General features: G+C 40.6%; 1 protein-coding gene and 1 long non-coding RNA gene across 2 annotated transcripts in view; both read right to left on the bottom strand.

Annotated features, from left to right (window-relative positions):
- Positions 1–20,698, bottom strand: part of LOC133659665 (uncharacterized) — a 124,327-nt gene that overhangs the window by 86,544 nt on the left and 17,085 nt on the right. The window lies entirely within an intron of this gene.
- On the bottom strand, positions 2,144–5,015 carry LOC133660404 (uncharacterized). The gene is made up of 4 exons (XR_009827815.1): positions 4,824–5,015; positions 4,611–4,695; positions 2,564–2,774; positions 2,144–2,413 (listed from the first exon to the last, which is right to left on the bottom strand). It is a non-coding gene; the product is annotated as an uncharacterized LOC133660404 (long non-coding RNA).

The following is a 20,698-nucleotide window of genomic DNA, read 5'->3' on the forward strand; positions in this document are numbered from 1 at the left end:
CTCTCCCCAGCCACTTCATCCAGCTCTTCCCGGGGGATCCCAAGGCGTTCCCAGGCCTGCCGGGAGACATAGTCTTCCCAACGTGTCCTGGGTCTTCCCCGTGGCCTCCTACCGGTCGGACGTGCCCTAAACACCTCCCTAGGGAGGCGTTCGGGTGGCATCCTGACCAGATGCCCGAACCACCTCATCTGGCTCCTCTCCATGCGGAGGAGCAACGGCTTTACTCTGAGCTCCTCCCGGATGGCAGAGCTTCTCACCCTATCTCTAAGGGAGAGCCCCGCCACCCGGCGGAGGAAACTCATTTCGGCCGCTTGTACCCGTGATCTTGTCCTTTCGGTCATAACCCAAAGCTCATGACCATAGGTGAGGATGGGAACGTAGATCGACCGGTAAATTGAGAGCTTTGCCTTCCGGCTCAGCTCCTTCTTCACCACAACGGATCGATACAGCGTCCGCCTGTCGATCTCACGATCCACTCTTCCCTCACTCGTGAACAAGACTCTGAGGTACTTGAACTCCTCCACATGGAGCAGGGTCTCCTCCCCAACCCGGAGATGGCACTCCAGCCTTTTCCGAAATAAACTAAAATACCAGAAATGAATAATAATTGTCATGAGAGATCATGCCTCTAAGAGTTAAGGCAAAAAATGTGTTTTCTTATTTACTTATTTTCATTTTTGCATATTTTAAAAACAACAATTTTGACCTTTTGGTGAGCTCCTCAAAATCTCATCAAAATACCTGACCTGGGGGAATTTATTCTCATTCTTATTCACACATATTGCGAGCATGCACATACACTTCCCAACATATTTCCGCACGCTTAACTAGAGTATATCATTTGGTATAACTGTAAATGGTTAGTTTTAAAGTCACATACATAGTAATGCACACTGGGGCGCGACGTGTTTATGAGTGTTATCCATCAAAATCACAGGACCGTTGCCATGGAAACCTCTTTCGAATGGCAGATCAAGGACAAGCCCTCATCCCGAGAAGACAATGTGTCTCCCTTTTTGGAATTTTATTTCCCTGCTTCGAGCAATGCAACTGGAAAATACATCTAGGACGGTCAATCTGTAAAATTGACAGCTTGCTGAGTTTTATGAGACAATGTACAAACCGCTGTAGAGGACATCATTTTATTTTTTCTTTGGACCCTCTAAAGTGTCCCCAAACTCTTTGACTGAGGGGTCACATTGGGTTGAAATAATTTGGGCGGGGGCCTGGCTATCTATTTGAATATATACATGAATATATATACATATATGTGTGTATATAAATAAATAATAAATATATATATATATATATATATATATATATATATATATATATATATATATATATATATATAATATAATATAATATAATATATATGTGTGTGTATTTGTATGTACGGTATATATATATATATATATATACATATACATATATACATATTTATATATATATATGTATATATATATTATACAGTATATATACAGTACATACACATTTATACATAAACATACACACACACATATATATATATATATTATACAGTATATATACAGTACATACACATTTATACATAAACATACACACACATATATATATATATATATATATATATATATATATATACATATATATATATATATATATATATATATATATATATATATATATATATATATATATATATATATATATATATATATATATATATATATATATATATTTATATATACACAGTACAGGCCAAAAGTTTGGACACACCAGAGAGGAGAAGGGGTTACCTTATGTCAAAAAAAGATTTACGACCTTAAGGTCAAAAGGTCACAGGGGGGTGGGGTGAAGGGGAGGTCAGAAGGAGGCGGGGCTGAGGGGGGAATACACCTTATGTCAAAATGTGATTGATGGCCCTGTAAGAGGAGGGGTGGGGTGAAGGGGAGGTCAGAAGGAGGCGGGGCTGAGGGGGAGACACCTTATGTCAAAATGTGATTGATGGCCCTGTAAGAGGAGGGGTGGGGTGAAGGGGAGGTCAGAGGAAGGTGGGGTTAAGGGGGGAGACACTTTATGTCAAAATGCGATTTACGACTTTTTGAGTATTAACACATGTACGTACACACACACACACATACACTGGTATATGTGAATGGTAAGTCTTTGTTAGTACGAGCATTAAGAGAAAATGGAAAAGATGGAGAAAGCTGTTGTTTCAGTAGGCATGATTAGCGAAACGCCAGTTTCAATTTATAAAAATGATAAAACTTACTACGACGCTCCTCGGAAAAGTAGGATTTTTTTGAATCGTACTCAAATTCCTCCAACCGAGTCTTTGCGTGAGAAGTGGTGCTTGGAGGGTTATGGAATGATTGGATCTTTTGGATACGTTTTCCGATACCAGATGGGAGATATCTGTTTGTTTCAGCTGAAAGAGAGAAGAGACGAAAGCCCTTTTTCGATTGCATCGTCGCTATCAACCGTGGATTGGGATGTTTTAAGTTTGACAATGCCTGATATTTTGTGGCATGATCCTTCTCCGATGGAAAAACGTGTAAAAGGAAGCTTGTTTACTTACCCGACGCTGGATGAGTTGCGTGAGAGAAGAATTTTGTTTAGCGCTACTTGGGAGACGAAATCTTCTGCCTCAGGTCGTTGGTTTTTTCGTGCCAGTCTCCGTGCTCCTAAAATCAACGGATCCTATCAGCCTCAGTCGACCGAACCAGACGTCTTTTCTTTGGAGTCTTTTAACTCTGAATGCGGGGTGTTTACTCCGGTGGTGGTGGTTCCTATAGCGGCATGGCGAGAGTGTATGGGAGAAATGAAGGAGAAGATAGACGTCTTGTTTCGAAGCAGCCGAAATTGGAAATGCGTACTGACGACGAAAAGAAGGTTGTCTTTTGAGACCACACCCCCGACGGAGTACGAAAGGACCTCCCCTGCCAATACATCAACCAATAGTATTTGAAAACAATCTTTCTACTAGTATGATTGGTCGAAACTTTTTACGGGGCTCCTCCCCTTTGAAAACAATAAGCCCCTCATTTTTTGACTAATTTGTTGGAAAAGTGGTCAAAAGTCATGAAAATGTTTAAAAATGACACTGATACCATTACCATAAGTCTCGCCGCTGACCTCGTGAGTCTATGGATGCCCAATATGTCCAGAAAAATCTAAAATATCTCAAAAAATAGGGGGCCGGATTTTGGACGTCGGCGTACCGCGTTTGGGGTAGGGCCGTAGTTTGGAGACCGATGGTAAAAATTTACTATTGATGGTTAGTTTTTTTCTTTGGATTAAATAGAGAGTAAATCTAGCAGAAAATATGCATTATAAACAGAGAGAGAGAGTTTGGAGGGGTAAGAACACCCTTTTGGGACTTTCACAGCAGCACAGCAGCAGTGAGAAGACATACACAGCAAAAGTCATGAACATGTTTAAAAAATACACGCGTAAGAAACAGCACAATTAGGGTATGAATAAATATTTTAAGCAAAGTTACCATCTTTATTGATAGTTTTTATTTTTTTGTTTTTGGCGGGATGAAATCACACACACACACACACACACACACACACACACACACAGCAAATTGGTTGGTATGCGGTTTATTGTTGGCAGCTGGTTTTTATTGACAAAACCATGCTCGAAGAGATAGGTAGAGACAGGTGCTTTTTTGCTGACAAAACTATGCTCAAAGAGAGTGGTAGAGACAGATTTAAGGCGGGAGAATTTGTCGAAGCAAGCAACCATGTCTTTTAAAACAGGTTTTTAACAAACATATGTTTTTTAGATTAGGTACTCAAGCATATTTAAACTGGAAAAAAACTATGTCCGTTTGATTTTACAAAGTTGGAAAATGACTTTCGGGGTGTTGTTTAATATTATGCATATTCATTATTTTGTTTTATAGAGGGAATATGGGAAGATTTTAAAGCGAGTGCATTTTTACAAACACAGTTTGAGGAGTCAGATTTTCATTTTTACAAGAAAAAACATACAATATACTTACGGTATGAATAAATATTTTTAAACAAAGTTACCATTTTTATTGTTAGTTTTTTTTTTTTGGCGGGATGAAATCACACGCACACACTTGGCTCTGGAAGAGGAGTGGGTGTTAATTTTGGGGGGACCTAAGACTGAGAGAGTCATATTACACACACACACACACACACACACACACACACTGTCAGCAAATGGTTGGTATGTGGAGAAAAGTTGGAAAAGTGGTCAAAAGTCCCCAAAAAGTCTAAAAATTACACCCGGATACCACTCCAACAAGTCCCGCCGCAGGCATCGTGAGTCCGGGGGTGCTGACATGTCCAAAACGCCCCAGTAAAGTTGCAGGACGATTAAAATATATTTTTGTATAATAACTCAGATACGGTAACACTAGCGAGCAGTAGATATTTAAACTGAAAAAAACTATGTCCGTTTGATCTTACAAAGTTGGAAAATGACTCACAGGGTGTTGTTTAATATTATGCGTATTCATTATTTTGTTTTATAGAGGGAATATGGGAAGATTTTAAAGCGAGTGCATTACAAACACAATTTGAGGAGTCAGATTTTCATTTTTACAAGAAAAAACATACAATATATATATATATACATTTACTTACAGATGTTTCTTTTACGCCTCTGGCGCGTTGGACGCCTTTAACGGGTCTCCCGCCAAAAAGTGTCGAGGAGGTTGACATTGAAGAACTGGTTGCAAAAGAGGATGAAGACGAGGAAGCTTTTTTACTACAAAAGAGTGCCATCATTGAAGAATTGTGCCGGGACAACATTGTCGAAAAAGACGTCGAATGTCCCGCCATTGAAGAGCTACTCACCAATGACGTTCCAGCGGAGGCTGAAGGCTTGCTCGCGGTGAAAGAAGAGGGGTTTTTCCCACAAAATACTCTCCACACCGAAGACTTGCTCGAGGACAACATCATCGAAAAAGACGACGAAAGTTCTACACCTATCTGCGGTAAGTTTTGTTGTTGCTTTTTGCATGTTTTTTAAGCGGCTGTAGGAGATGTTCACACTAGACTGTCTTTTTGCAAAATGAATTTGGCGCTCTTAGAAGTAGGCGGGGTCGTACTTAGGAGGTGGGGGTTTGTTTTTGGGTGCGAGTGTTAAAGTGGCGAGTATTTTGCATATGTTATATTATTGTTTTATTTTTTATATTTAACATATTGTGTTGAAGTTTGGGGAAATGTTTATAAAACAAACATGGACCCATTAATTAAACTTTAAAAAAGGGGTCGTTAGAATAATACACAAAGTGTGCTACTATGAACATACCAATCTGTTATTTATAAGTTTTAAGGTGTTAAAAATGTTTAAATATTGTGTTTTTAAAAACAATGGAAATTATGTTTTGTGTAAAGAACATTAGCCTTTTAGCTTGTATTTTTAGGTTATTTAAATTAAGAGGAGAAAACTATAATTTACGGAGTATATTGATTTTTGAAAAAGGTAAAGTAAAAACGAATATAAAATACAAATGTATTTCAGTTTTAGGAGTTTAATGATGGAACAAGCTCAGTGAGGAGCTGAAGACATGTAGTTCTTTTTTAAGGTTTAAGAAAACATTGAAAGGTAAAAATGACGAGAAAAGTGCTGGTAAAAAGATTATGGAGGTGTGGCACTTTGAAAAGCAGAGCCGTAGCGTCTTTACGGGTTACGTTCAAACTTTTCTAAAGGGGAAGCAAGAAGCTTCTGGGTATCCTAAAGAAGTCATCGATGCAGAAGGCAGGGAAAAGTACATTCGTGAATATCATGAAAATCAGGGAATACTGCTGGATGCTAAAAAAATCGAGCTCAACCCTGCCAAGAGACAAATGTCAAAACTCTTTTTAAACAGTCTTTGGGGAAAGTTTGCGGAGAGACACAATAGAACTCAGACCACCTTGGTGAAAAAAAGTGCTGAATTTTTCGACTTTGTATTTTCAGGAAAATATAAGGTTGAATATTTCTCCTTTCTCAGCGATAAGATTGCTATGGTACAGTGGAGATATGGCAAAAACAGCGTGGTGCTTCCCGGTAGCACAAATAATGTATTTATCGCCGCTTTTACCACCGCTTACGCACGCTTAAAAATGTACGGGTACCTAGAGAGGCTGCAAGAGAGAGTTCTTTACACAGACACCGATAGTTTAATCTACACGGTAAATGAGGGGGAAGCTTCTCCGGAGACGGGTTCGTATCTAGGGGTGTTGACGGATGAGTTGGGGGTCGACAGCATTCAAGAATTTGCCTCTGCCGGTCCAAAGAGTTATGCCTACCAAACCCTTCAGGGTAAAAAAACTGTGCTGCGTGCCAAGGGAATCACTCAAACCCGTGAGTGTTGCGAGAGGGTCAACTTTGACAGTGTCAAAGATTTGGTGGAGGGTTATCTACAGGGAGAGGAAATGGGTGAGATATACACGCCACATCAACAAATTGTTCGCGATAAAAGGGGCTTCCTTTTAAAAAACACTTCATTTGAAAAGAAGTTTAGAGTGGTGTACGACAAGAGTCGTCTCTTTTCTAACGGAAAAACGTTGCCATTTGGGTATTAGAAAAAATATTGAAAAAATGGAACAAGTAGACTTTGAGCCTAGATTTTATACACCTTTTTCATGCTTGATTGTAGGGCCTAGCGGTTGTGGAAAGACTTTTTTTGTAAAACGTATATTGGAAAATTGTGAACATGTCATGAATTCTGTACCCGATAACATTGTGTGGATTTATACTTCCTTCCAGCCCATCTATGCTGAACTAAAAAAGATGAATAAAAAAATAAAATTTGTTAAAGGATTGCCTGATTCTTTTGAAGATGAAAACTTGTTTCCGTACGATCAGACTCATTTGGTTATTTTGGACGATGTTATTTTTGAAGCTTCCAATCATCCTGAAGTGGTTAAAATTTTCACTCAGTACAGACATCATCGAAATATGAGCGTTATGATGCTGACCCAGAATGTTTTTCATCAAGGTAAATTTTCACGCACAATTAGCTTAAACTGTAATTATATGATACTGTTTAAGAACCCGAGGGACAGATTGCAGATTAACGTGTTGGCTCAGCAAATGTTTCCCTCACAAAAAAGTTTTTTCTTGGAAAGTTTTGCGGACGCTACTTTGGACGAGCATGGGTATTTACTGGTTGACCTGACACCTTTTTGCCCAGATCAATACAGAGTAAGGTCGGGCTTGCTTCCGCATCAGTGGCCTGTTGTGTACGTGCCAAAAACATAATTTCAAAAATGTCAAAGCGTGTAAAAAGGAATGGTCCTATGTTAAAAGCTCTGTACCATGCATCGCCTCAAAAACGTCGAGACATTTTGAGTTACGGGTCTCCAGACTTTATTAGGACGCTGTGTGAAATTGCTTTAAACATTTTAAAGGGTAATGTTCCCTTATCTCCATCTCAATTTGCTAAACTTAAAAAACAAAAGAAAATCATCAGACTGCTGGCTGATAAAAGGACCGGACTAAAACGCAAACGTCAGACTCTAATGAAACAGTCGGGCGGTTTTCTTTTACCCTTGCTCTCTACAATCATACCGTTTATAGGAAGTCTTATCGGAGGATTGAGTGGAAAAGGTTAAAGATGAAAAAGGCTCAAAAAATGTTTCTCCTATCTCCCCACCAATTAAATCGTTTAACTCGAACTGAGCAGAGCATCAGACACTCGGCAGAGGATGATCTGGACGCTAAAATGAAAACCGTCTTAAACGAACATGGAATGAATCCTCATGAAAAAATAAAAATGTACGACACCTTAATGCAAAGATATCTTAGTTTGGTAAAGCAGGGCCAGCGTGAGGAAAAAAAGATGACTGTGACTTTACACAAGGATTCAAAGGATGACCCGTGGAACTTCCCTGATGATAAAACGCTGGATAAACCAAGGAACACAGCCGGGGAGCCGGAGGATGTCACGATGGCCCAAGTTATAAAAAACCTCCCCCATCGCGATCGTAGCAATGCCGAGTACATTATGAAAAAATTATCCGAGAATGATAAGGGATGGACCGCCAAAGGAGAGTTTGTTCAAAGCGGAACACCGGTGCAAGGATCTCATATGATCGATTTACTAAAACACCTAATGCAACGGACCAAAAGACCACAAAACCGTCCACCCGAGGGATGGAAAACATTTTTAACAGCGTTGTCGGAGCTAAACGTCCCTGTCTCAACCATTCATAACCCAGGAGCACGAGATCAATACAGACGTCTAAAAGCGGGTGTGGAGTTTGAACCGGCATGGAATGAAGAAGAGAAACGGGTTGGTTTGGAAAATAAAACATTTCTAACCCCTGAGAGGAAAAGAAAAAGTAAAAAAGTGACATTATCCCCGCGTTGGTTAAACCTTGAATGATGTGACATAAACTTTTGTTTTAATAAAATGTTTTTATTCATCAAACGCATTGTGTACAGCATTTTCATTTCAACGATTCAAAAAAGTTTCTAAACAACAGACGGATTGTACGTTGCAGCTCCTACTATTATTCTTATTTAAGCAAGTACATCGTTGCAATTTTTTAACCAGGGTATATGCTTCAAGATCATTTTTTACTACATCATCATCGTATAAAGACAAAACTTGTTTAAAAGACAGTCCACAAAATCGATGGTACAGATAATAAACGCAGTGTTGACCACACACTACGGACAAAGGGTGTTGAAGCTGGAGGTCATGGTACAATATCCGATCAGACCGATTTTCCAAAAAGCTCAAGATGCTCCGTGGATAGTAGTCGAAATTGGGAGAAAATCCATAAGAATCAAAAAAAGTGGCGGTCCCATCTTCTTCCAGAGTCATCGATAACCAGTGCTCCCCCGGCCGATGTCCTTCGTGAGTGTTGACGATAAAGTAGGAGGGTGGGGTGAAGGAGTGAGTCAGCGAGATGAGTTGGTCGGAGGCCCATACACCACAAAAAACATCCCCCAACACTTGTTGCAAAAGCTTCTCCAATTGATGGTTATTCATTTCCAACATCAATAATAATCCACCAGCACTTGTCGTTTAGAATCAATTTCCAAAATAGAGTCGTAGCAGGCGTAAACCACAAGAGTGACCGTGTTGGGTAAGGGCACTCTGAATCTCATTTCCAGTCTTAAAGTTCCGTTTGAAACCCTGGACAATGCGTCGCTGTCCTCTCCCGGATTAAGATTAAACACGAACAACGAATACCCCCGCTCAAAATCTTGTCTGTTTATGCATAGAGGTAAATCTTTCAGATGCCTCCCTGTAGCACTAAAAATGTTGTAAAACTCTCTAACTGAAGCCCCCTGGTTAAATTGAGGTTGAAAAGCTTTGGAGGGAATTTGTTTTCCTGCTTGACAGAGAGTAATGTATTCTGCATTAAAATGCTGAAAATTAAAGGGGGAGAGATCCCTTCTTCCTGTGAAAGCTTCGTGATTCACCATGCCCAAAACAACGTATTTAGGCATCGTCCCCAAAAACAAATTTTCTTGGGTACATACTCTGGAATTTTCAGGGATAGAGTACGTTTTTACGCTGACCCTTGACAAAGGGTAGAGCGCGTTTCCTTTGAGTAAGGCTGAGGCGTGCCCCAATCGCACGGCCGGAGAAACGGTGACCTTTTTTGTAAAGAGAGAAGCGCCCAGCACTTTTAGACAAAAAGTACTGTCCACAGCCCCCATGAGACAAAAGGCGTCACTGGCGCGCGTGAGTTTGATTTTCACATCCACCGAGTTGAGAAGGAGTCTCTCGCTGAAAAAAATGTCGGCATGAAGCGGTCCCAGCAGGTGAACTTCTTTAGATTCGGCCGTGTAACCGCTTCTAATGTTAAGTCCTTTGTTGGGTCCATTTACCCCTGCTATAGAGTCTATAGAGGCGGCGGTGTCTTTGTAAAATAAACCAGCAGAAAATTGACTTCTGAGGGTAGCTTCAGAATAGTTTAGTAGCGTTTCAATTATTGCTCTGTAGGGGTGAGTGGCGCTGGATTGAGAAATCAGTCTATCCCCGAGCATAATGTCGCATTGGCTAAAGATGGTGTTTAGAGGATAATTGATGAGACCCACGTTTGCGTCGTTGGGGATATTTGTTCCATCGGCGCGGGTAATTTTAACCCGCAGGTAAAGTAATGTGTCATTCAGATCCAAGTACTTTTCACCTTCTCCCGGGATAAAAAATTCGATAGGTCCTCCATCTGATATGGCAGATAACGGTCGTACTTCTGTGTAGGTTTTATCTTCGATAGACATTTGAGTCATAGGAGCTGAAAATAAATCCAGTTCAGCCATCGTGCATTCGGATGAATTTTGATGTAAAAGAGCCATCTTTTTTTAAAATATATCGGGGGAGGTGTCAGTGGTCCTTCTCTTTGTAAGTCTTTCGCCGACTGATTTTTTTTTCCCTAGGCGTCTACGTTTTTTATTAACCCTCGAGACACGTCGCCCTGGGGGTCTCTTTCGGGGTTGTCTAGCCAGGACCATTATTCCCCCCGATCCATCTTGTACTCCTCGACCCGTTTTTCCAACGGCTTGACTGAATACGTCGGAAGCGATATTTTTTGCCGCTGTTTTAAGATGAGGTTTGGCCAAGGCGAAACCTCTTTTCACCAGAGGCGAAACAAAACGAAACAACCTTGAAAACACAGAGCCTATCCCACGCCCGTACATCACAGGCGAACCTGCGAAACCGGGGAGGGAACCCCCCACTTGGCTTTCATAATAACCCACTAAACGTAGAGGGTTGTGCATGGGTTGACTCATTTTCAATGTTGTTGTTTTTACTTTCTGACGGGTCTAAAGTGGAGCTTCACAATAGTCTTGCCAAAGGTAAAGTCGACGTATTTGTTCTGATCAGATTTAATCTCCACCCGTATGTTTTCAATGTGATTTTTCGAGACGGGTAAATAGTAGACAGGGTTAAAATACTTGGTGACAACGTCTCCATAAGCTCCTTGTACACTCACGATTCTCAAGAGAGGTGCATAAACGTCGCCTACTATCTGAGGACGCACCACGTCAGTGTAACAGTAAAGATGGTTGAAACCAGCATTTATATCCATCGGATAGGGGGCCGACCCTCGGTCAAACTTGATCCACTTTCCTGGTTCCACTCCCATAATGTAAGCCAGGGGAGGGGGAAAACAAAAAATAGTTTGACCCCCTGATTGATAGGAGATTCGTTTTTTAACGTCGTCAAAGGCTATCCTCACATCAGGGTCAATTTTTTGTAAAGATTCATTCAGCTCATTTATGAATCGTTTAACGGTCTCATAACACCCTCCTCTCATTTCTTGACAAAAAACTACCCCATCTTGAGGGATGTTTACGGGACCCGTGTTAGAATCCTCATCCGCTTCTGTGTTTAAGGTAGGAAAATGAAAAACTTGCGAGTCGTCTTCTGATGTGGCATCATCTTGTGCGGGGTGTACCCCTCCTTCCCTTCGTTTAAAGGTGTGCCCGGTTTTAGAGGTCTCGCGCGCCCGAAGGGGTAAAACTAACCCATCTTGAGGGATGTTTACGGGACGCCTGTTAGAATTTTCATCCGCTTCTTTGTATAAAGTATGAGAATGAAAAACTTGTGAGTTAAATACAGGGCTCTTGCTAGAATCCTTAGAAGAGTTGGGCTCAGGTGGGGGTATCTTCATCCATTCATAAAACACCCCGCTACGAACATTATACCATGAGTGAGGGTATGAAATCTCTGTTAAGCCCACCTCCCATGACCCTGCTAAATCTATATGTTGAGTCAAATCTATCTGGTAATGGGAACTTTTGTTTTTTTTAAACACATTGAGGCTGGCATTTGAAGGTAAGGTGAGGTAAAAACCCTCGTAGGAATGATCCATAATGCTCGTTGATCTTTTGTCCTCACGACTGGGAGTCTCATCATGGCATCAGATTGTTTTATACATTTGTAAGGTGGTCAGCGTCCACCCAACTGTTGAATTTTTCGGGCCAGTTTTTCCAGCGCACTAGAACTTGTTTTTTGCCATTAACCGTCCGTCGTTTTAAAATTTCTTCCACGTGGTAGAGCTTGTTCTCGCTCTCTTTTACTTTTTGGAGTTCGGCTTCGTAAAAAGAACCCTCTATTATTTCTCCGTCAAAATCTTTCAGTTTGTATGCAGGGGGAGTGCGAGGGAGACGTCTGTTTATTGTAAACACCTCGTTTGTAAAACTTTGTTCGTATTTTTTATCAAATACTCCTCTCACTTTAGATATTCTCACCGTATCTCCCGTGACAAATTTGTATTTGTGTTTGGACGCTGTGTTTGAACCATAAAGATTTTCAAACACTTGAGGAGTATTTTCCAAAGTTACATCAGCGGGTTTCATTTTAATACTGCTGTGATATCCGTGGTTGTAGCTTTTTAACAAGTCTTGTAAGACGTCTAGGTACCGCCTAGTATTATTGGCTGTAAAATATCTCCACATTTTTCCTTTCAAAGTACGATTAAATCTTTCAACCACCGAGGCTTTGAGATCGCTGGCTGTAGAAAAATGTACAATATTGTATTTCTTCATCAGAGCTTGAAAACTTTTGTTAAAAAATTCTTTTCCCGCGTCAGTTTGTAGTTTAAGAGGGATTTGGCTTTCCTCTAACACCGATTGAAACGAATTAACCACATCCTCGGCTGTCTTTCTCTTCAAAACCCTTGCGTAAGCCTTCTTGGAAAATACATCAATGACCGTTATTAAATAATTAAAACCGTCGTTATATTTAGCCAAGGCTTGCATGTCACAAAGGTCAGCTTGAAATTGATTTAATGGTCTAGGTACAAAGACTCTGTTTCTTGGAAAATTGATGCGAACCGGTTGATGGAGTGTATAGGCATCTTGACCCATTAAATATTCTTGAACTTTTTCTCTTTTGACATGTTGCCCCGTTTCATCCTGTACAGCTCTACGGAGTCGATCTACCCCTCCAAAACTACCAGGGTGTGCGGGTGTATAGTACGCTTTTTCCATAGCTTTGTTCATTGTGAAAAGACACAGAAAAATGACCTCGGTTTGCTTGGTACACATTTCTTTTATTCATTCATGAAAAAACAATACAGTGTATCTAAAACATTTTGTTTTTATTATAAAAAAACAACACAGTGTATCTAAAACATTTTGTTTTTATTATAAAAAAACAACACAGTGTATCTAAAACATTTTGTTTTTATTATAAAAAACAACACATTGTATCTAAAACAATTTTTCTATAAACTATAAACTATAATCAACGTTTGATATAAAACAGGTATACCGTAGGTACATTTAATCGCATTATGTAGTTTTTGTAGTTCAAACAAAACGTTAACGGAGATGCCATAGCGCAGCCGATACATCGTCATATCAACAAACAGAGCATATAAAACAAACACATGACAAGGTAAAGGTTGAAAAGACTTTTCTTTAGACCATTCAAACAAAATCATTTCAAAAATGTCAAAGTCAGAAGCATAAGAAACAACAGTTTCCCAGGTGGGCTTAGAGCGGGCAAAGTCAAGAATAATTTGTAGTTTTTGAGGTTTGTCGCGTTTTAAAATAAATGCTTCTATCATGTCCGTCAATGGGTATACAACAGCATGGTTCTCCACAAAGTTGACAAGATTTCCCCAATAATTACCCATCTTTTTTTATTTTTTCCAACACTCTGTCACCATACCCAAATGTCCAAAAATCGTTTCATCATTTCCCACCAGCTCGCTGTACATGCCATCTATAGCCCCCCAGATATTTGTCTCAGATCCCAGTTGAGACAGCAAAGAGTCTGCATAGGCTTCAACCTTTGAATCCTCAGCCTTGATGCAACGAAGCATCAGCAAGCATTGAATGGCCTGAATGAATTTAGGCCTGCGTAGACTCCTGATGACTCCGTCGTAGTTGTACAACAAAAAGTCCTGCTCGTACGGTTCCAAGCATTGGTGTTGTCTTTGGCTCGGATGGTTTACCCAGCAACCGTAGCACTTGCTTTGCCTGAAATTGTAGATGGCGTGGTTGAGGAGATGAAACACAGCCGTTTTCACCGTGCTGGCGAAAAACAACCACAGACCCCCGTCGGTTTCGTCGTCAATGTGCAATGTAGGCTCCAAGAGTGACGGAGATGATGGCTGGGATGATGGCGGAGTTATGTTTACAAAACAATTCTCCTTTACCTCCTCCTCCGTATCGTTGTCTGCCAAAGACGGTGTAACCTCGCAGGTTTTCATCCCTTGTCTGGCGAAGCATCTGCTGAAGCGACACGGCGGAATTGAAGGGGTCTCTTCGCCGTTTGCATCCACCATCGTCTCGGGAGGATTAAAAATCTCTCTCAGGGCTGCTTCATCAGCCGTAATGCCGGATGGTTCATCAGCCGTGTTTACGGATGGTTTAAATTTGTCCTGTGGTATAAAAGAAGTCTGTACGCGTCTGCTTGTCTTGTTTGCCATTTTCTTGTTTGAGAGATCGCCCGTTCAGAAAGGAACCGATGTGGCTTGGTCAAAATTGCAAGATTGTCTTGTTTTTAAAGGGTACGAAAAAAAGAAACCGTTGTGGATTGGTCAAAAAATTACGGGGCGTATTGTTTTCAAAGGGGAGGAGCCCCGTAAAAAGTTTCGACCAATCAGACTAGTAGAAAGATTGTTTTCAAATACTATTGGTTGATGTATTGGCAGGGGAGGTCCTTTCGTACTCCGTCGGGGGTGTGGTCTCAAAAGACAACCTTCTTTTCGTCGTCAGTACGCATTTCCAATTTCGGCTGCTTCGAAACAAGACGTCTATCTTCTCCTTCATTTCTCCCATACACTCTCGCCATGCCGCTATAGGAACCACCACCACCGGAGTAAACACCCCGCATTCAGAGTTAAAAGACTCCAAAGAAAAGACGTCTGGTTCGGTCGACTGAGGCTGATAGGATCCGTTGATTTTAGGAGCACGGAGACTGGCACGGAAAAACCAACGACCTGAGGCAGAAGATTTCGTCTCCCAAGTAGCGCTAAACAAAATTCTTCTCTCACGCAACTCATCCAGCGTCGGGTAAGTAAACAAGCTTCCTTTTACACGTTTTTCCATCGGAGAAGGATCATGCCACAAAATATCAGGCATTGTCAAACTTAAAACATCCCAATCCACGGTTGATAGCGACGATGCAATCGAAAAAGGGCTTTCGTCTCTTCTCTCTTTCAGCTGAAACAAACAGATATCTCCCATCTGGTATCGGAAAACGTATCCAAAAGATCCAATCATTCCATAACCCTCCAAGCACCACTTCTCACGCAAAGACTCGGTTGGAGGAATTTGAGTACGATTCAAAAAAATCCTACTTTTCCGAGGAGCGTCGTAGTAAGTTTTATCATTTTTATAAATTGAAACTGGCGTTTCGCTAATCATGCCTACTGAAACAACAGCTTTCTCCATCTTTTCCATTTTCTCTTAATGCTCGTACTAACAAAGACTTACCATTCACATATACCAGTGTATGTGTGTGTGTGTGTACGTACATGTGTTAATACTCAAAAAGTCGTAAATCGCATTTTGACATAAAGTGTCTCCCCCCTTAACCCCACCTTCCTCTGACCTCCCCTTCACCCCACCCCTCCTCTTACAGGGCCATCAATCACATTTTGACATAAGGTGTCTCCCCCTCAGCCCCGCCTCCTTCTGACCTCCCCTTCACCCCACCCCTCCTCTTACAGGGCCATCAATCACATTTTGACATAAGGTGTATTCCCCCCTCAGCCCCGCCTCCTTCTGACCTCCCCTTCACCCCACCCCCCTGTGACCTTTTGACCTTAAGGTCGTAAATCTTTTTTTGACATAAGGTAACCCCTTCTCCTCTCTCACACCTTCTCATTTCAATGGGTTTTCTTTATTTTCATGACTATTTACATTGTAGATTGTCAAGAAGGCATCAAAACTATGACACTTGTGGAGTGAAAACCATTTCAGGTGACTACCTCTTTAAAATCATTGAGAGAATGCCAAGAGTGTGCAAAGCAGTAATCAGAGCAAAGGGTGGCAATTTTGAAGAAACTACAATATAAGACATGTTTTCAGTTATTTCACCTTTTTTTGTTAAGTACATAACTCCATAGTTTTGATGCCTTCAGTGACAATCTACAATGCAAATAGTCATGAAATTAAAGAAAGCACATTGAATGAGAAGGTGTGTCCAAACTTTTGGCCTGTATTGTATATATATATATATATATATATACTGTATATATATATACTCTATATAGTAAGTAGTTTGTTAGTTTACAGCCGTAGTTTGGGCACCCCTTCTCTAAACTATATAATATGCTTCCCAAAGTTATTAAACTTTTCCAATTCATTTTTACACTTCAGGAAACAATTACTAGCATGCAGTATACAGTATTGTTTATTGCATGTACAGAGTATTGTATGCTTACAAGAGGTGCAGCTTTGTCAAAACCTCTTTCCGCAGTGCCTTTTGCTCGATGCATTATTTTTTGATAGTGTACAAGATAACTCTGCTACTTTCTGAACTGCTTGCTGCACATAAAAGTTGCAGACAAGCACCTTTACTGTGTTGCCTGTCCTAGCATTTTTCCAAAAAATACACCAAATGGTAGTGCTATTATTAACCCCTCCCAAATTCGTACCTCTTATTAATCGGATTGACTCTTTGCAAGGGCATGGGTCATAAGTTATTGATCATTTGTCAAATGACTATAATACTTTCAGGATATCTGTAATATGTGAATGGTAGCATAGTAGTAGGAGGAGCCACAAATGTCATTAACAGTAATTACAGTGGTACGTAACGTAAGAGTGTTTTGAGATAAGAGCTGTCTCTCGGCTAATTGTTATGTATTTAGTTGGTGTAGCAAATGTCACAGTGAACCCAAAACACCTTGTCTTACTCACGGGCATTAGCTTACAGCTGAAGATCTTTAAAGCATCTTTGTTATCCTAAGCATGGGAAGGAAAAAAGTGGTATTCAGTGTATGAAATCAAAATAAGCCATCCAAAACACGAGCGAGCGTGTAGTCGACTCGGTGAAGCAATTTGAGCGTATCACTGCTCGTCTGCACCATACTGAAGGCAGAATGAGTCTAACGTCAGCCAAGAACAATAACATACCTAACCATTTATCCATGAAAATATGGAAAGGCTGCTGCTGATGTGTTAAACAGCGAAGCAGCTGGAAGGAGACACTGTAGAGCAGTGGTCCCCAACCTTTTTGTACTTGAGGACCGGTCAACGCTTGAAAATTTGTCCCACGGACCTGGGGGGGTGGGGGGTGTGGGAGGTGTGGGGGGGTAGTAAATTTTTTTTTCTTTTTTTCTTTTTTTTTTTTTCTCATAAAGAAATACAATCATGTGTGCTTACGGACTATATCCCTGCACACTGTATTGATTTATATTGATATATAACGTATATATTGTGGGTTTTATGTTGATTTAGTTTAAAAAAAAATATATATATATATATATTTTTTTTTTTTTTAATTTCTTGTGCGGACCGGTACCGGGCCGCGGCCCGGTGGTTGGGGACCACTGCTGTAGAGTACACACTGTACATTATTATTACTTGTTTTCATAAAAAATACTCAAATTGTTTGTACTAAATAATATTTAATTGTTTTTTTTACAATATTTATGTTAAGTAAATTTATTCTGTGTAGGTGCTGATTTTTTTGTGTGGGGGTGGGGGGTGGGGGCTAAGCACCGATTAAATTGATGAATCATTTCAATGACAAAATGTTGATTTGAGTGTTTTGAGTTAAAGGGGCACCTATTACGCAGAACCAACTTGTTTTACTTTTAATACCTGTTTTTGTGTATTTCAGATCTGCATAAGTCCTGAAAATGTGAACTCAAACCATTAGGCCATAAGGTGAACCCGTTTTCCGTTTCATCTCGTTCCCATGTCTGGGCACTAAATCATTTTTGGTTCTTAAAAAATATATTTAGATTTTCAATGAGAAAAAAAAGTTCTCCACTTGACATCCAGGAGTATTTTTTTAATTAGTGTTTAAAGTCGGGACTATTTCTTGCATGGAGTAACAATATTTTCGTCCCAAGAGGTGACGTTTTTGTCACATGCTTCACATTCGATTGCTCAGATCCAAGATGGCGATGTCAACAACGTCTAGCGATGAAGAGGAAAATACTCTAAAACAGCTGAAACACCTTAAAACATGGAGGCATGGCGGAGATATAGCATATTTTCCGGACCATGGGGCACACTGGATTATAAGGCGCACTGCCGATGAGCCTTGCCCCTACCGGAAGTAGCGTGACGTAGTCAGATGTTCGCTTCCTCATAATTTCCTATTGTTTTCAACGCAGCTACAGCGATTTGGACCGAGAAAGCAACAATTACCCCATTAATTTGAGCGAGGATGAAAGATTTGTGGATGAGGAACGTTAGAGTGAAGGACTAGAGTGTAGTGCAGGGTGTATCTTTTTTCGCTCTGACAGTAACTTAGGTACAAGGGTTCATTGGATTCCACACTTTCTCCCTTTTCTATTGTGGATCAAGGATTTGTATTTTAAACCACCTCGGATACTATATCCTCTTGAAAATGAGAGTCGAGAACGCGAAATGGTGAAGCTCTTTAGCTACAGAGCTAACGTGATAGCATTAGGCTCAAATGCAGATAGAAACAAAATTAAAAAAAACTCTGACTGGAAGGATAGACAGAAAATCAACAATACTATTAAACCATGAACATGTAAATACACGGTCAATAATTTCCAGCTTGGCGAAGCTTAACAATTGAAGCTAACTTAGCTACGGAGCTAACGTGATAGCATCAGGCTCAAATGCAGATAGAAACAAAATTGAAAAAAAACCCTGACTGGAAGGATAGACAGAAGATCAACAATACTATTAAACCATGAACATGTAAATACACGGTTAATAATTTCCAGCTTGGCGAAGCTTAACAATTGAAGCTAACTTAGCTACGGAGCTAATGTGATAGCATCAGGCTCAAATGCAGATAGAAACAACATTTTAAAAAACTCTGACTGGAAGGATAGACAGAAGATCAACAATACTATTAAACCATGAACATGTAAATACACGGTTAATAATTTCCAGCTTGGCGAAGCTTAACAATTGAAGCTAACTAAGCTACGGAGTGGCGGCGGCGGGCGTTGTAGCTTTCGACGACACCCCGGCCGCCATCAGAGTCGGCAAGAAACATATATTTCCCCAAAGTTACGTACGTGACATGCACATAGCGACACGCACGTACGTGCAAGCGATCAAATGTTTGGAAGCCAAAGCTGTACTCACGGTAGCGCGTCTGCTATCCAGCTCAAACACAACACAACCTCCTGGTGTTGGTGTTGCTACAGCCAGCCGCTAATACACCGATCGCACCTACAACTTTCTTCTTTGCAGTCTCCATTGTCCATTAAACAAATTGCAAAAGATTCACCAACACAGATGTGCAGAATACTGTGGAATTCCTCGATGAAAACAGAGCAGTTTGTATGGTGACACATTGGGTCGGAATACTTCCGTTGCCGTTGTGACGTCACGCGCATACGTCATCATACAAAGACGTTTTCAAGCGGAAGTTTCCCGGGAAATTTAAAATTGCACTTTATAAGTTAACCCGGCCGTATTGGCATGTGTTGCAATGTTAAGATTTCATCATTGATATATAAACTATCAGACTGCGTGGTCGGTAGTAGTGGCTTTCAGTAGGCCTTTAATGTTTATTGGCGCTCTGTACTTCTCCCTACGTCCGTGTACACAGCGGCGTTATAAAAAGTCATAAATTTTACTTTTTGAAACTGATACCGATCATTTTGAAACCGATACCGATAATTTCCGATATTACATTTTTAAGCATTTATCGGTCGATAATATCGGCAGTCCGATATTATCGGACATCTCTAGTTAGAATGCAAAAAACTCCAAAACCTTTTGTCTTTTTGTCTCTCATAAGGATTGTTAACAAGAGGCACAATTCCCACAAAAAGTGCAGTTGCCCTTTAAAGGCCTACTGAAAGCCACTACTACCGACCACGCAGTCTGATAGTTTATATATCAATGATGAAATCTTAACATTATAACACATGCCAATACGGCCGTGTTAACTTATAAAGTGACATTTTAAATTTGCCACTGAACTTCCGGTTCGAAACGCCTCTGAGGATGACGTATGCGCGTGACGTAGCCCGGGGAACACGGGTATGCCTTCCACATTGAAGCCAATACGAAAAAGCTCTGTTTTCATTTCATAATTCCACAGTATTCTGGACATCTGTGTTCGTGAATCTGTTGCAATCATGTTCATTGCATTATGGAGAAGGAAGCTGAGCAAGCAAAGAAGAAAGTTGTCGGTGCGAAATGGACATATTTTTCGAACGTAGTCAGCCACAACAGTACACAGCCGGCGCTTCTTTGTTTACATTCCCGAAAGATGCAGTCAAGATGGAAGAACTCGGATAACAGAGACTCTAACCAGGAGGACTTTTGACTTCGATACACAGACGCCTGTAGAGAACTGGGACAACACAGACTCTTACCAGGATTACTTTGATTTGGATGACAAAGACGCAGACGTGCTACTGTGAGTATGCAGCTTTGGCTTCTAAACATTTGATCGCTTGACCGTATGTGCGCAACTTTTTTTTGCGTATGTACGTAACTTTTTTTTAAATATATAAGCTTTATGAACCTTGGGTTAGGTGAACGGTCTTTTGGGCTGAGTGATTGTGTATGTTGATCAGGTGTTTGAATTGTATTGGCCTGTTCTATGGAGCTAGGAGCTAGCAGAGGAGCTAGGAGCTAGCATAAC

This window comes from Entelurus aequoreus, linkage group LG11 (assembly GCF_033978785.1).
Source record: "Entelurus aequoreus isolate RoL-2023_Sb linkage group LG11, RoL_Eaeq_v1.1, whole genome shotgun sequence".
NCBI classification, from domain to species: Eukaryota; Metazoa; Chordata; class Actinopteri; order Syngnathiformes; family Syngnathidae; genus Entelurus; species Entelurus aequoreus.